Here is an 18,025-nt window from a genome sequence, read left to right as displayed (position 1 = left end):
TACCCCAAATTCTTGAAAGCCAAACTCATGTCACGGCTGTGTGTTACACCAAAGGGGGGTCAAAACTGCAGGGATGGTAGCTCTTACTGAGGCCACAAAGCCTGCCAAATTTCAAGGAGGTAGGTGTGTGGGCTTGGGGGGAACTGAACCTCAAGCTGCGGACAAGCAAAACTCGTGACATGGGTGACTCTGCGTGTGGGACTGACTGTCTGTCTTGGGACAGTTGATTGTCTGTATTGATTCTTTCCTCTCCTTAGCCTGGTTTTGTAGTTGCTAATTGATGGCAATTAACTGGCTACATTAGCTAGGTACTGTGTATTGAGCTGGTCCCTGAGTGAATCCATAATTGATATTGATTGGTAACTGGTAACACTAGTTTAGCAGCCAGGCCTGCAGTAGTGTCTCCCACACCCCAAGACAGAGACAGTCAGTCCTACAAGCACCCATGTCATAAGTTTTGCTTGTCAGCATCTAGGGGTAAAGGGCCCCAAAAAACCTGCACTGATCTCCTCGACAACTGGCAGGCTTTGTGGCCTCAGCAGGGGCCACCATCCCTGCAGCTATTACCCCGCTGCACCTTAACACACGCAGTGTCACCCATGGCATGAGTTTTGTTTGTCCGCAGCTTGAGGGGCAGTTCCCCCCAAACCCCTACACTGATTTCCTTGAAACTTGGCAGGCTTTGTAGCCTCAGCAAGAGCTACCAGCTCTGCTGTTTTGAACCTCCTGTGGTGTAACACATAGGTGTGACAGGAGTTTTGCTTTCAAGAATTTGGGGTGCAGTTCCCCCCAAACCCCTGCACCAATCTTCTTGAAACTTGGTAGGATTTGTGGCTCAGCAGAGGCTACCATCCCTGCAGTTCTCACCCCCTGTGTTGTAACTCCTAGGCATAACATGTTTTGCTTTCAGGAATTTGGGGTGCAGTTTCCCCCAAAACCCTGCACCGATATTCTTGAAGCTTGGCAGATTTCATGCTCTCCACAGAGTCTACCACCCCTGAAAATCTCATGCAAATTGGACAAAAAACAGCAAAGTTATAGATATTTTATTGTTTCCCCATTATACCCTGTGGCCCAATCTCTGAGGCGGCTCCAAAGTGCTTTGGAAGCTCCAAACCACTTCAGGAAGCCTAATGAGGCCAACTCTTCAATCCAGACATGCTGCTTCAGATGCCAAAGTGTCTGAAGCTTCTCTGTATCCAAAGCTCTGTCCGAAGCCTCGCACAGCCCCACTGCTGAGCTCCCATGCCAGGATGAACTTGGAGGTATGGACTGGGGCTATGGGGAAGAAGGAGACTCCATGTCCTGGGCATGATCTGAAACTGCACACTACCAGTGAAACGAAGCTTGGTGGGACTGCCAGTGGTGTGGCAGCCCCAGGGAATGCCAGGACTATAAACCTTCCTGGTGAAAGGCAGGTAGGAGGTGCCTAATAACCTCCAGCCACTGCATGCATGCACAGTCCTGGACTGAGAAACCCCAGACTTGTCAGATCTTTGAGAGGCCTGAGGCTTACTGGTTGCAGTGGAGTTGTGAGGGTAAGAACAGGCAGGTGGCTCAGATCTGACCTGAGTGGCCCGAGAAGCCCCCCACCCCGTTACATTGGTGCATTGGCCGGGAAACATTGGTCTGATGGCCATGCACAGTAGTTACCTCCCCCTTGGTAGTGGCAGTACATAGAGCCCCGAGTTTAATGGTAAAGCCCAGAGAAGGGTGGATATCCCCAGTGATGGGGCAGCCCCAGTGAGGGGGGCCGAGATGAGGAGCTCCAGTGTGGGCATGAAGCCTAGTGAGGGCCACAGAGCCCAGAGGCTAGGAGCCCAGAGTGTGAGGGTATGGAGCCTAGCAAGATACTTCCTGGCTGACCCTGCCCCTAGGCTGTCACAAAGCAACACCAACAAAGCCTGTGCTCTCCAACCCTATATCTTGCCTGCACTTGTCAGCCCTGTGAGGTAGTGGATGGGGAGGTGGGGACACAAAGGCCCCTGCTTGAGCCCCAGGCTCTCCACAGGCTCAGATCTATTCAGCTGTGGGGAGCCCTGTGCCATGGAGGCTTCTGCTCCCCCAACCCTGCAATTTCAGGACAGGGTGAACAGCCCTGCCCCCTGCAAATCTCTGCCTCTGACCCACAGGGGGGAGGGAGGAATGAATCCCTCCCCCACCTAGCTAGGGTCTGTTCAGCTGGGGAGATCCCTGTGCCTTGGGTGGGGGAGGGCATTCCCCAGTCCCTGCCCTGCCAGGCCAGCTGCACAGCCTTGACTGTAAGTCTCTGCCTGTTATCCATGTGGCAGGGTCAGTGAAGCCCCCTGCACTGGTTTCAGCCTCCTGAGCTGAGGTCTCCCTAGCTGGGGGGGGCCCATGCTCTGGGCAGTTTTGGGCCGACTGTACAGCACTTTTCCTTTCAAGATTCAGCCTCTGACATGCAGGGTGGAAAGGGAGAATAAAGTACCCACCCCAGTCTCAGTCCCTCAAGCTGTGGTCTGCCAGCTGTGGGGAGCCCCATGCCTTAGGGGGATTTACCCTGTCCCTGCCTGGTCGGGATGGCTCCAAAGAATGAAGGATTGAACCCCTGGCATAACCTGGTCATGACCAGGCATAAGCCCCTTTGACTGCCTGTTATGTCTTGCCAGCAGCTGCTGGTGATGGGCTCTGAGACACACTGTGTGGCCATGAGGCTTGCGCTGGGCAGCAGGGATGGTTATGCTCTACAGAGGGAAGGATCAGGCCCCACATCCCTGTGTAAGCCCCTTGAGCCCTGCGGGGGACTTGAGCTGGGGAGGGGGTGAAGATAGGAGAGATAGGAGTGCTTCATAGAGTGATGGATCAAGCTCTGCTGCCCAGCATGGGCTTCCTAGGCTGCCAGGCACATCCCATGAGAGCACATCACCAGCAGCAGCTAGCAAGATTCACTGGGTGGTCTGGAAATCTTGTACCAGCATGTACAGGACAGGAGGACAGCAAGAACAGGAGTACTCCGTAGAGGAAGGATCAGGCACTATCACCTGGTGCATCCCAACAGCTGCCACTGGTACTAGACTCCAGCAAGACATGCTGGGAAGCCCAGGAGGTCTGCACCAGGCACCAAGGCCTGATCCTTCCCTCTTTGGATCCATCCCTGCTGCCCCACACAAGCCACTGAGCTGCCTAGCACATCATGCCAACTGCTGCTGGTGCTGGGGTCTGTCAGGATGTGCTGGGCTGTCCTGGGGGATTCCATCAATTGGCAGGGTCCAATCCTTCATTTTAGGGAGTTGACTTGGCTGGGAGGGGATGGGGTTAACCTCCCACAGTGTGGGGTCCCCCCCAGATGGGGAGATCCCAGATTCGGGGGGGGGGGAGGGTGAGAGTGGGGCAGGGGGCTTTGTTCTCTCTGACTTCCTGCAGGTCAAAGGCAGATGCTTGCAGGGGGAAGGGCTGTACAGCCATCTCAGTAGGACACAGTAGGGCACAAACAGCACAGTAGGGCACAGCCAGCACGGTACGGCAAATCCCACAGAAGGGGAAACCCCACTATGACGCATATTGGTTTAGAAATGGTATATAAAGGCCTATTTTGGGGGGGAATTGGCTTATAGGTACAGATATATACATTATAAGGGGTCAAGATGGGCAGCAGGGCTTAATTGGTTTTCTAAGAGCCTGGGTTTCACACACAGAGTTCCATATAGCTCTGAAAGCAGATGGGCTATCTAGCACAACAAGGCCAATGGATGGACACAGCCTGAGAATTGAGGGGGGCATGCCATAACATGAGATCACAGATTGTCTAACACAACAAAGACACATAGCCTGGGAACCAAGGAAGTATATACATACTGTCCCATAAAATAAGATAAGGGACACCAACTAGAAGACCCCAGAGCAGTGGGGGGCTGAGTCCCAGTTTTGGGGGGACAGACCAAATTAGGAGAAGGCTACATGGATGTGTGACCACAGAGAGACAACTAACCAGAGATAGCCACGAATGAAGAGTCATCAGGAGTCATCAAGGGGGAAGGAGAACACCAAAGCAGAGACTTGAGATTTACAAAGGGTCCCACTGGTCCATCCTATCCCTCCCTGTTTCTTCTTGTCCCTCCCTCCCTGTCCCTCCTTGCTGTCCCTCCTCCTTCTCTTCCCTGAGCGGGGTCTCCATCCCCATCCCTGTCCCTGTCCCCCTGGTAAGGGTCCTTGAGGCCACCATGGACCGAGGGCATACCAGTAGTCTGTCTCATGCACCCCACTGGAGGGGGGCTGTGGGCCTCAGCATCCTACCTCCAGACTGCTGACACCTAAGAGAGAGAGCCTCAGAGTGGAGCCTGCATCCTGACCAGATGTACTTTGACTCTGATGACAGCCCTAGGATTGATAGATATACAATTGTTTGATTGCTTGTATTGTTGCTTTTTTGTTATCACTCTGTATCAATAAACTCACCTATTATCAACTGGCAGGTGTTGTGGCCGGTCTGAGGGTTGTGCTCACCAAGAACAATGGTATAGGGTCTGTGTCCAAATCCAGTGCCAGCAATTGGTGACTCCACTGGGACACAAGGGCAGTAACCTGACTGATCAGGGAATTTGTTGATGCAGAGTGACCCTTTCTAGAGGGGTAGCTGAGATTTGTAGTAAGGTAGAGCTGTTTGGTAATTGTGACTAGGGTTGTAAGTGTTGTGCAGGAGATGTTGTTTGTTACTGCTGACCAGGAGACTTTGTTTGTGTAGGTCAGGTAGAGTAGTGGACATGGATACATGCTGTGGTCCACTTGGGATTAAGTAAGAACCTATTGTTTTGTTTGAAGTAGGAAGCTAGAAAGCAGAGAAAGTCATCTCTCTACTGCTAAGGCTGTGTGAATGAACAGTGTCCTTTGACTCTAGGATCATTGGGACTAGTTACAGTCTTCTGTGGAGAAAGGACAAGAGCAGCTTTGTGTGTTTTCTGTGGCGTTTGTAAGGTGAAGGTTACAGGTGCAGGTTATGGCAAGGCAGATTGTTATCTAGGCAGTGCAGTTTTAGAGAGATCAGGGACAGTTAGAGGAACGTGAGACAGATACTCTGGGATCCTGTGTGCACTGGAAAATAGAGGCAGGAGGTGGCACAGAAAGAGACAAGGTATGTTATTGGACATCTGCTCAGGCAGTGGCAGAGAATTTGTGATTGGAAAGTGAGGTAGAAACCTTGGTTCTCTCCCTGCCTTTCCAGGAACAGTGAAGAACTTAGAAACGAGAGAGTGTAACAGCTTGTTTTGGGAAACATCAGGGTACAGCTGTATAAACAGAGATCAGTGCCCTGAATTACTCTGAGTTACTTTGGGCAAAGGAGGAAAAGTGAGCTTATCAAAGTCGTGGTTTTTTTTTTCCTCAGTAATGCCCAGCAAGCTGGGAGGCATGAAAGAATGCCCTCTGCTTTCTGGCCTCAGCCAGTGCAGGCATCTGCTTGTCTTCCCCTACCAAAGAGTGAACATGAGTTCTGTTTGTTAACAGTGTAATCTACGCATCTTAGAGAAATCTGCAAAGATTGGATCGATTCCCCCTCAGGCTTTTTGACTGTCTGTACTTAGTCTTAGTGTGAAAGAAAGCTTGAACTTAGAGCACAGAGTCTAACTAGCTGTGAAATTAACTAGCAATTTTCAGGAAGGAAAATGCGAGTTACTGTTCTGTGCATAGGGTTACATGAAGGAAAGGTATGAAGCTGGCCAGAAAATTCAGGGTGTTTTTCTGTTGAAAATTTTTTAAAAGTTGTCAAAGCTATAGTGAAATAGAAACTTGCCTTCGATTCTGGCTGGTATTGCTTGCCCCATGGAAGTTGTTCCGTGTCTTTTACATTCTCATTCTCCTCTGTGGTCTCAGCTTTCTGGCTTGACTCCATCTCTCCATAATGTGCAACTTCCTCCCCTTTTTGTGATAGAAGTGAACAAATATAGGAATAACTGTCCATAGTGCATAAAGGGAGCCCTGGTTATATAGAGAGTCCTTTAGGATGAAGTGTAACTCCCAAGTAATATTGTAGGCCCATGTGAATCAAAAAAATTGGTTTTCAACTGAAACATTTGTCTTTTCATTTTTTTAGAAGCGCATTTTTTTTTTTTTTTTGCAGGAAATCTTTTGGAAAATGGGGATTTCAAAAAAACATGTATTGAAAAAATTTTGATCAGTTTTAATGACTAAATAATTGAATACCACATTTAAAAGTCCAGAATAAGAAGTGGCAAGGAATTCTCATTTGAAGGATCAAACTATCATTAGGGCCTAACCCAACCAAAGTCAATGGAAAAAATCTCTTTCAGTTTGTTAGTAGTGGGATTGGGCCCTTATGTTGGTGCAGTCCAGTATATTTCAAATGTTAACTAGTTTGTTCTGAATTGTATTATAGTAAATTAAAATTGTACATCCCATATTCTTGGCAGCCTTCACAAATTCTTAACAAGTCATCACAGAGCAAACAGACAAAAGTAATAACCAGCAAAATATGTCAGTAGTAGTATTACTCTTCATCCATGCCAGTATAACTGAGAGCAGAATATGACTCTCTCTCTCATGCTTCCTGTGGATAGAAAATTATTAAATTCAAACTTTTCATTACAAACAGGGGTGATGCATAGGGGGTGCATGGGGGTGCACGTGCACCCCCTGAAAGCACCAGTGTACCCCGTCAGGCCACATTTCCTGTTTAGCCAGAGGGCAGTGGGGCAGGTGGGAGCACCAGTGCCCCCCCTGAGAGTGCTGGCCGGGGAGTGGGGCCTCCAGCAAAAATGGCTACGCCACTTCTAGAAGGACCCCTCTCCCCTTCGGTCAGTGGGATTAGCTGCCAGGGGATTCTCCCCCGGCCCAGGTTGCTGACTGGTGTCAGGCTTCCCCCCCCCCCCCCCCCCCCCAAGTCAAGAGGAACCAGACACCCATGATTACAAAGTTGTGGTGGTGTAAGGGTGATGTTGTAGCTGTGATGGTCCAGAAATATGAGAGGCAAGGATTTATTAGGGTCATAACTTTTATTGAATTAGCTGTATAGTTGGGATAGAGTTAAACAAGCTTTTGAATGTAAGACGTTCTTCATCAGGTATGACCAGAACAAGCCAAATGCACCTGCAAAATGTCTTTCATTCAAGACCTTGTCTAAGTATCCCAACTATAAAGTTGGTCCAATTGAAGATATCACCCCAACATTTATCACAAGTTATATTTGTCTGCTCTGCAACAGATGCAAAACTACCTAGCTATCATATCTTTTGCAGTGGTGCTATTTATGTGCTGTATAAAGCTCTTACACCTACAAGAAAAATCAGTTAAAGATCAAATTTAATTTCAATTGAATTTAATACATTGCCTGATTTATACAATACTTTGTCATATTACTCATGCTCAGTCAAAATGATACCTTTAGACCTTATTGGAGAAAAGTCCACCTTTACAGCTGAGATAAACAGGAGTCAGATTTGAAGTCCCTTCATTTCTCAGTTTCTTCCTCAATGTTGAGCAGAACAGTCTGTAGTCAGTAAAGATTATCAATTAGTGTAAATTATCATGGCCATTTATATTAGCTCAGGATCTGGTTCAGTCTCTTATTTTTTCTTCTAGGAGATCACAACAAAAGCTAATAAAAGTAGGAAGAGCTTATCTTGAGATAACATTTGCTTCTGTATTCAAATACCTATGCATCTGTGTGCCTGTTGGGGGAATGGGAACGTAGATGACTGTTCAGAAGAAATAGTTGTTTTTTTGTAACTCTGAAGATTAGAGACAGAATACAGTAATAATGAACACCTGTAAGCATTATACAGTGTTAATACTCTAATAACTAAGCAATAAAAAGGCTGAAAAAACACTGACATAAAATATAGTTTCTTAACCTTTTTGTGGTTTATTTGTGAAAATCCTAGGTTATTACAGAGACAACTCTCCCACCAGTGGCTTGCATATGCAGGGTGCAGTAAATTACCCTCTCAGGCAGTGTATCCCAAACTCTGACAGATTGTGCACCACCAGTTTAAAATGATACAACCTTAAGTACTTCCAGCAAATTTTTCAGTTTAACCTTAAGTATCACCAGCAATTTTTTGTCATATAAATTAATTAAAATAAATCTGTTAACATGTACCACTGACAGGTTGTCTGTGTACCACTGGTGGTACCCATACCACAGATTGGGAACTGCTGCTCTCAGTAATGTAGTTAATAGACTAACTGTGGTAATATAAACTTCAGAACAAATATAAAGGAGAGAGACTAGAGAACAGAAAATGTAGAGTAGAGGGAAGATAAATTATCTGGATTTTATCTTTTCCTATTAGAAATCAAACACTCAGTGGAAGTTGTAGCCAATATAGAGCCACAGCACATCAATGGGAGCTTCAGGAACAATCTGCTTCAGTATATCTCCAGAGAATGCATGCAAACAGCTCTATATTTTTAAAGACTGTACATAATTACACACAGAGATCCAGGAAGAATAAACCCCTCAATCAAACTACTGTTTGACCTGTGCCATCATCTTTGGTGTACATGTACTCTGAGGGTGCATACAGATGTTTGGAGAGGTTACATCATATTAAAAATGGGCACGTTATCTAACTTAGTTCACCCAGGTGTGGACCTTACACTTAGATCCTTAGTTAGGTTGTTCTAAGTGCAGACTGTACAAAAGTTCCAGGAACGTTAGACTGGTTAAAAATGGCTGACTTGATCTAAGTTAACTCTGCCTCTGGGACAGTCTAATTTAGATTGGGTTGGCCATTTTTAGACCAATCTAAATGTTCCAAATGTTTGTACTTTCACAGAGCTGGGAAAGTCCAGCCACTGGTTCCAGGCTTAGGGCTGCACTTTTCTTACCTGCCTTCCTGGCATTGGGCTATTTTTAACCCCTTAGCCTCTCACTCCACTCTCAGCCAGACAAACCCTTCCCGAGTGGACCAGCCAGCTACCCCTCCTCCTGCCCTGAGTCCACCAAAGCCCCATCCCTCAAGCCACTTTTGGTGCTGGTTTTATCAGCATTCAACAGTCCTGGGAGCTGAGGAAGTAAGATGGGGTGGGGGGAGTGGTGGAAGGGATGGTGGGGTAGGTTCACTGAAGTGGCGGGGGGGCTAAAAATAGCCCTTAGCCCTGGGGGTGGAGGAGAGACCCCTCATTTCCCAAGCTCCCCCCAGACTACATAAGCCTCCCTGATCCTGTCAAACCTTCCTTGATCTCAGCAATGCCCCCCCATGGACCCCACCTACCCCCCCATCCACATTGCAGACACCACTTCCCACCTGGTCCCCCATAAACAACCTGTTAGTCCCCAAGACTGCTTGTAGATGCTGCTTGTCCCTCTAAGCCCCACAATCCCTCCTGAAGACTTTGCTTGTCCCCCAGCATCCCCCCCACAGATGCGACCTGCCCCCTGATCCCCCCAATCCCTCCTGCAGAACTCACTCAGCCCTCTGAGCTCCCACAGGTCCTGTGTACACCCAATCTCCCTGCAGCCCACCCCCACCCCCCCCAGTCTCCACCAGGACCCTGCTTGCCCACTCTCTCTAGTCCCCACATCTGACTTACTTTAGATTGGGTGGCCATTTTTAACTCGATCTAACCTCCCTGAATCTCTGCATCCAGCCTGTAATTCTAGCCAATACTTGTGGGAGTCACATAAGGAGGAGAAAAGCTCTTTGCTTGCCTCCACATCATAAATGTACCAGAGCTAGGTGGAATCTAGTCATGAATTCTCTAGAAAGAGAGAGGAGTTTGTCTCCAAAATCATAGGAGATTTATCATGTTCTGACTGGGATCTATCACTTTGTGATTTAAGACATTTTTGCTTTTGCAAGTATTAATACACAAACACATCAGACGCATTATGAAATTATCCCACATAATTATACATCCTTATTCTTGATTATCTTTAATTTTTGAAGATAGAACCTGCTGAAATTTGAAGTTCAGTTTTATAATTATGTCACAACTGACTTTTAATTGTTCCAGCTGGGTATTATTTTTCAATTTTTATCATGATTGTTTTCTCAAAGTTGTAACGTATAAATGCTTTCTATCTGCTTCTATTCACGATTATTCACGAGTAAGCAGAAAGGCAGTTGTGAGATAAACAGCTCGGTAGTGGGACTCCCTTGAGAAGGCTTTTCTTGGAGTTAGTGAATTTGTGTGCCTATTTGTTGGTACTCAAGTATTTACCTAATGCCTTTTATATGTGGTTTTCTGTGCTCACTGTCCCTCCCTAGAGTGACTGGTTGACAGGGCTTGCTCTTTTTACAGCTGGTTTAGCTAACTGAGGGGTAGAGCTAGGTTAGGCAGTCTTATAAAAAGTAGTCCCTTGGGAACAGCATTAGGAGCAAACAGGGTAGGCAAACAGAGAAGGAGTTTGCCCTAGCAGGAGACAGTGTGAGTTCCCAAGAGTGGGTGTTGAGTGTATGGGTTTATGATGTTTGTTTGTTTGTTTGTTTGTTTTATTCATAGCTTGTATCCTCTAGGAAGTAAAGAAGACATGGAACAAAACTGGCCCCAGGACTGACCCCTGGGGCACTCCACTTGATACCTGCTGCCAACTGTACATCAAGCCATTGATTACTACCCTCTGAGCCCAATACTCCAGTCAGTTTTCTGTTCACTGTACAGTCCATTCATCTGGCCCGTACTTCCTTAGCCTGCCTGAGAGAATGTTGTGGGAAACCGTGTCAAAACCTTTGCTAAAATCAAGGCACACCACATCCACTGGTCTCCCCATGTCCACAGAGCCAGTCACCTCATCATAGAAGGCAATCAGGTTGGTCAGCCATGACTTGCCCTTGATGAGTCCATGCTGACTGTTCCCAATCACCTTCTTCTTCTCCAAGTGCTTAGAATACTGTGTGTAGCAGGGCACTAAGGTGCCTGTTACTGAGAGAGCCAGGAAGACTACTCAGGTGCTGGTTGCTGAGGCTTAAAAGCCATGCCCAAGCAAAAGAAATGGGCAAGATTTTTGCAAAGGAGATGGAGAAAGTAAAAGCTAACCTGGCAAGTTATGAGGACCTATACAATCGAAGCTTGTCCCTTGAAAGAGAGTTAGAAGCTGGGACAAAAGAGACTGAGAGGTTACAGTCTCAGTTGCAGAGTGTGGAGGTAGAAAGAGACCGCATGGGAGAATAGGTACAGTTCCTTAAATCCATCATAGAAGATAACGTGGCTAGAGAGGCTGTGACTAACGCAGAGAGGGAGCAGTCACAGCAGCAAATACAGATTCTGAGTCAGCAGATTCAAGCCTTAGAGGCAGAAAATGAGATGCTACGGGCAGCCAGCAGTCAGACAGCGGCAAAAGGCCAAGATCCTGAGGAGCCGGAGGGGCCAGAGTTAAGAAGTGCAGAAACCCAGACTGAAGGAGGACCAGAGGCTCAAGCAGTGGAGTGGATAGAAGTGATGCAAGAGAGGCTGGAGACACTGGGAGCCCAGCTGGTGGAATGTGTGACCACGGCGAAGTCTAAATGCCTAGAGCAACACCAGGAACTGGAAGTGGTGAAAAGGTCCCTGAGGTAAGTGGAGACGCAACTAACAACCATACGGCTAGGGGTCCGGAAGCCTCCGGAACAAATAAAGTTCCTTGGTGACCAAGGACCAGAGGATCCAGAAGAAGAGACCGAGTTAGGGCAATCGGAGAGAAGCAACCCAGAGAAGGGATCGGTAGGGGTGAAACCTACGGCCCTACAAGAAGAGGTCCTACCAGCCCTCTTGGAGTGCTGGAATAGGAGATGGGACCAATGGGTGAAGCTTCATGCGAGGGAGATGAGCCGCCTAAGACATCAGCTGGGTGAGCTCTGTAAAACTCGAGCCAGGGGAGGAATTACAGTACCCAGGCAGAGGCAGGTAGTGGAAGGGGACACGAGAGCTGCAGGGACAGCAGAGAGAAGTGCGTAGGCTAGCCCAAGGAGCGAGATGTGTTGGCAGGTTAGCCACGGAGGTATACAGGTGACACAAGGCCTGAGACAAAAGGAGTCAGAGACAAGTCCCAGAGAAAAAGGGTCAGTGAGACTGAGAAAAGAAAGCCAGGTCCAAAAGCCAGAGATACAGAGGAGGGAATGACCACCCGAAGTGGGACCAAAGCTTGAGAGAAGACTACAAGTATACATAAATAACATCCCGAGACAGGTCCAGTGGTGGACGTTAAGGAAATTCATTGAAACAACAGTTGGAGGAGTGGCCTATGTAAAAATTTACAAAGATCCTAAAGGAAGGCCTACTGGCTGAGGGAAGATAGAGTTTTGGAGGGAAGAATATGCCCAGAAAGCATTGGAGAGACAGTGGGAGATCTGGAAAAGGCTTCAGGGGCTCCAGAGAGTATTAGAAAAGCCAGAGACCACACAACCTACCTGGAGAAAGAGACTAAGGTTTGCAGGGGTGGACAGGTCAGAAACGAGAAGAAACCCCAAAAGGGAGGTGGGAGCCCGACTGACAGGGACTGCAACCTACCAAGGTCGGCTAGTGTCGGGGGACTGCTCGTGGCGGGACAGCTCCCGTAAAATCCCACATGATGCGCCTTGGGTAAAAGGCGAGTTGGAGGCGGCTGAAAACCTCTGCCTCCATGCGTCAGAAGTGTCGGTGGGTCAGCATAAAAGCATAAGAAGAAAAGACAGAAGATGCACAGCAGAAGAAGATTCAAGACGGCCTGGTGAGTTGAAATCTTAAGTGGGGAGGTGTGTAGCAGGGCACGAAGGTACCTGCTACTGAGAGAGCCAGGAAGACTCCTCAGGTGCCGGTTGCTGAGGCAACTAGAGGGAGCTAATGATCCACACCTGCCTAGCCAGCTGACAAGAAGGGGCAGGGCCTGGCTCCTATATAAACCACAGGCAGGAGGCCAGGTGGCAGTTTCCTACCAGCAGCCAAGACAGAAGGAGCTCCTTGCTAGAAAGAAAAGAAAAGAGAAGCCGAGCTGGGATGCCAGAGCAGCGTTGGTCACCATGGTGGGATAGAGAACCCTGGTAGGCCTGAGTGTAATTTGACTGGAGGCTTATGTTTGCGTTGTAGCCCAGGGGCTTGTGTTTATGTTACTTTTTGTTTATCACCGGTGGTTTGGGAGAGGCTATTAGGGGATGGAGGAGGCCTCATAGGGGACTCACAATAGTGTGGGGACCCCAGCATCAGAGAGGACGCTGCATACAGGGTACATAGACCCCAGCCCCAGAGAGAGGCAGTTGAGAAGCCCCAGAGAAGGGGGCGTTGTTGAGTAGCCCCAGTGCGGGTGTAGTGAGCCCCAGAGAAGGGGGCAGCCTTGTGGTGAGCCCGAGCGAGAGAGGGCGGCGTATTGAGAAGGCCCGAGAGAGAGACAGAGAGAGACAGGACTGCAGAGAGCCCGAGTACCATAGTGGGTATGAAGATGGAGAGAGGGACAGAACAATGTCCATTACATCTGCAAGGCTTGGGGTGTGGTATTGGGGTGGTAGGAGCCATGCATAGCCCGTAAGGCTTGGGTGCATGGGACACTCATGACAGGAGAACCGTGGCCAAGAGGACAGAAGGTAGCTTCCCTATAAAATCTATAAAATCAAAGACGTGGCGGGTGAGAATCGGAGGGTGCAAGACGGCCGCTTGGCACAGTGAAGAAGGTGGCAGGGGAGAGCACGGCAACCCTGATGTCCCTCCCGTTACCCTACGGATATAGTTTATATGGACTTCAGCAAGGCTTTTCACAAGGCCCATGTGACTCTCTCATGAACAACTTAGAGAAACATGGGCTGGGCAAAACAACTATAAGGTGGAAAGACATATGGATCAATAGTCACATGTCAGAATGTCAGATTTGGAGTGGAGTTGCACAGGGCTCTGTCCTGGGCCATGGGCTGTTTAACATATTTATTAATGATTTGGATGCTGGCATAGAAAACTACTTGAGCAAGTTTGCAGGCAAAAAGAAACTGGGAAGGATTTTGAACACGGAGGACAAGAGAACAATTCTGAAGAATTTCAACAGATTGGAAAGCTGGGCTGGAGCTAAGAGGATACAGTTCAATACTAACAGATGCACAGTGTTACACTTTTGGAAGAATTATCATAAATACAAGTACAAAATGGGTGAAACCTGGCTGGATAGCAACAGTACAATAGGGATGGTGTTGCACAGGCCTAGTATAAATAAGTGCAGGATGATGCAGCCATACAAGCTGAATGTGGTTTTGGGATGCATCAGTAGAAGCATTAGGTGCAAGATATGGGATTTGATGGTGCCTCTTCTTGGGACTGGTTAGGCTTTACCCAGAGTATTTTGTGCAGATTTTGGGCTCCATATTTAAAAAAAAAAAAAAAAACATATGGGGAAGTTAGAGAAGGTCCAGAGGTAGGCAACAAAGATAATGAAGAGCTTAGAAGGCAGGTCTTAAAAGGAGAGGATGAAGGAGCTAGGCATGTTCAGCTCGTGAAAAAGGTGCTTAATGGGACATGGTAGCAATCTTCAAAAACTAGAAGGGCTGCCATACAAAAGAGGGAAAATACCTTTTCTCTCTTCCTACAGAGAATAAAATATGGACCAAGATGATTGTATAGTTTAGCTAAGAGTTTAGACAATGTATTTGCATACGATAGTCTGGATAGGAATAATCCTGCCTCAGGCAGGGGGTTGGACTAAATGACCTCTGGAGGTCCCTTGCAGCCCTACTTGTCTATGATCCTATGACTGTCTGATTCTCAAGAAATGATCTTAACTGTATATACCCTGAAGAATAGTGATTGTAATGCTTTCAGGGCTTTTTAATGTAAACGTTTGTTTTCATTATTCTTAAGAAGAACTTTCGGATAGCTTTACCCCTAAACTGAGGATTTGAATTTTTTTTTTAATCTTTAACATGAATAGAAGTATTTCATGCTTGTTTTAATTATTTTTAACCACAAATAATCTAAATCTGGATTTAAATACTCTTTTGCTCTATTTTTTTTTTTTTTTTCAAATGGGCAGCCATACTGGGTTACCTTTTCCTTCAAATATGATTTTGATGCCTTTGTAGCAAACCCCCAGTTTTTCTTTTTTTAAACTTAAATATATTCCCTCCCCTTCTCCAACAATTTCTTACTTTCTCTCTGCCCTCTCTCATTATAAGTAGTCATAGGTAACCTAAGAATGGGATGAATGGGAATGAATAAGACTTGCTCGAGGCATAATGGTAGCAGGCCTCTACTCAATGATCAGTAACAACCAGACCATCAACTCAATGACCCGACCATTGCCTTGCATTGACTCATCCAGGAACCACAGACCTCACCCAGGAACAGAGACAAAACCCAGCATTTGAAAGATAAAGAACATACAGGAACCCAACATTTGAAAGACAAAGACCCTACAGAAACCAGCAACCCCACCATTGTATCCCACCAGTTAATGAGGACACCTGGATCTGTACGTATCCACCTGAACAGGACTGGGCATGCCTGGACATGTCCTTCCTATAGAAGACATAGGTAGCCCACCCCTGTAAAAGGGGTGATAGAGTGTGACCTCTTTGGGATGCCCTCTCTATCTGGACCAGCACTGTGCCATGTCACCTATCCACCCAGAGGCCCTGCTGGCAACCCTCTCTGGATAATACCTTACTGGAGAAGACCCCGATTGGCCATCAAGGATCAACTCGCAGCCCAGGATAGGTAGTTATCCTTCCCCAGGCAAAGGACTTGGACTCTGTCCCCACACACCTTGACTCCAGTCCCTCCACCAAGCCTTTCCTCTCCTGCTTCCATTGTGTGTGTGTGTGAGAGTGTATGTGTGTGGGAACCAATAATTTTGTGGGGCTGTATAGTGTGCTGCCTGATTAATAAAACTGTTATTTTGAAACCTCAAGTTAGGGTTTTTGTCTCATTGACCTCCTGACCCTCCTTGATTCTCCAGCTTTCTCCCTCAGTTCTTTCTGCCTCATTTCCAGCCCCAATCTCCCAGTTTTCTGCCTCTCAGTTTCTAGCCCTGATCTCCCAGCTTTCTGCCTCTGTTTCCCAGCTGTTTCCTCCTTCCTACTACTTACCTGCCTCCTGATCTTCCAGATTTCTGCCCCTCCATTTCCTGTCTCCTCCTTGCCACCAGGTTTTTTCCCTTGCTTTCACCCCAGCACCAGGTGCCCGGAGTAACTACAGGGCCTCAATTAACCTCAAGTAACCCCAACCCCAATTGATCCAAAATAACCCCAAAGGCACCTTGACCTCCAGTAACCCCAAGCGCCAAGTTACCCCAAACGCCCCCTAGTGTTCACACACAGTCACAGAAATGCGTGTTTGCTGTATGTGTATGTGAACTCATAGAGTGTGTGTGTGTGTGATTTTTGTATCGCACCCTCCTGTCTAAGTGCAATATTGAGATCCTGAGTGTTGATCTGGTGTGTGTCAAGTCAACACCTTCTATACTAACCTTGACAGTTCTGGAAATATTTCCTCTCTAGTTTCCAGTACAAGTCCCACTTGCAACATTTCATGTAAGTCCATTGTTAAGTTTCAGGTTATTTTGAATATAATCTTTTTAAAAGTGTTGATTTCCCTAGATTCTTCCTCAAATACCTGTTGTTTATTTATCTTTCCTATCTAAGCAAATTCACTACTTTTGAGCTACATGGACAACTCTAAAGCCTGAGTCCAAGCTTTGTTAAGGTGAATGGTGGGATGCTAATGGGGACTGAGGGAATTGGAGCAGGCCCTAAATTTCTTGTAGGCATTTTTTTTTTTCTGCTTTGCGGGCGGGGAGGAGGAGGAGGGTTAAATCTCCTAAACTAAAATAACAAATTATGTTTTAAGGATATAGGGGAAACTCTCTTTTTTTTTTTTTTTCTACAGCTGTACATATATATCACATAATACCAATACCATACCCCAGCAAGCCATTTGAGGTGTTGCTGAAAAGAAACTTAACACATAGACCAAACATAACGTCTCATCCATACTCTAAATGTAAGCCTTTGTTTTAAAAAAAAAAAAAATAAAAAAAATGTAACAACAATAAAGCAGACATCTGGATTTTATGACAGAATGAGAAAGAAAACTAGGAAAAACAAATAATGACCTAAGCATCTAGAAGTGAAAAGTAAATTTTGAAATGACTATTTAAAAAAAAAAAAAGCCTCAAGTATTAGGACATCGATAAAGAAGAGGGTGTATTTAATGAGCCATATTTTTTGCAAACCTACTAAATATGCTATATTAAAATGAATATTGTCTTCTGTTGGCACTTGTGGCTCCTGCTAGTCCATTTCTCCCATGCTCATGAATTTGGAGAAATTGGAGTACTACTTTTAATCTTACTTTGGTTTGTTTTTAAAGTAAATTTACTTCTAGGTAGTACTGTGTCAGCTCTGAAGAAAGTCAGACCTTTTTAGAAGGTCTAAAATGAATGAATTAGGACTTTAATCTACAAGGAAAGAAGAGCTCATCTACCAAGTAATGGATTTTAAAACAGTACATGTGTCTTTGCAAGGAAAAGCATGGAACTGATGAATTATATAAAAATGTCATAGTGATTATCTTACATGATAAATGATGGTACCATCGTAAGACTGCTAAGGTTGTGCCTCTAAGAACAGATAATCAGTTGCAAGCTAACAGTTTTTAGTTAGTTAATTTACACAAGAAAAATGTGGATATTAATCTTTTTTTACTTTTATGTCATTGAGTTATAAAGAACTGCTTCCATTTATCATGATCATGTGAGTTTTGGGGGGATGAATTGCATAAACTGAAGCATATTAATACCCTGATATTTGGATTCCGAGGGTATTCCATTTTTGATGAGTTTGCAATTGTGTTTCTATTGGTAACTTTAAACTCTGGTTGTATAATCCTTATGTTCTCTCTTTATGAACTTCTATTCAGTGTATTGTGGTGAAGTGTGCTAGAAGCATAGCTTGTTGTAGTCTTCCTAATGCTGATACTTCTGGTTATTTAATAAAACCTTATCAAAATCAGCCCTCAACATTTTGTATATGGTTGAAGGAAGCCCCCCCCCCCCCCATATGAGACTGTTTAGATTACTACTTATGTGTCCATTTCTCCTGATTGTAATTTGAGCTCTTTCTCCTCACGTTATAATTGCAAACAGGGGAAATACTCCAGAAGTAAGTTTTATATGGCTGCT

The 18,025-nt window shown here is 46.1% G+C and overlaps 1 protein-coding gene and 1 long non-coding RNA gene across 2 annotated transcripts in view; both read left to right on the top strand.

Moving 5' to 3' along the window:
* The window catches only part of CTNNA3 (catenin alpha 3), a 1,574,321-nt gene that overhangs the window by 1,067,032 nt on the left and 489,264 nt on the right, over window positions 1-18,025 (top strand).
* LOC132251167 (uncharacterized) lies at window positions 10,534-15,754 on the top strand. The gene is made up of 2 exons (XR_009463042.1): window positions 10,534-12,911; window positions 15,167-15,754. It is a non-coding gene; the product is annotated as an uncharacterized LOC132251167 (long non-coding RNA).

This window comes from Alligator mississippiensis, chromosome 6 (assembly GCF_030867095.1).
Source record: "Alligator mississippiensis isolate rAllMis1 chromosome 6, rAllMis1, whole genome shotgun sequence".
Classification (NCBI taxonomy): Eukaryota; Metazoa; Chordata; order Crocodylia; family Alligatoridae; genus Alligator; species Alligator mississippiensis.
This window is presented reverse-complemented; position numbering and strand designations above follow the sequence as displayed.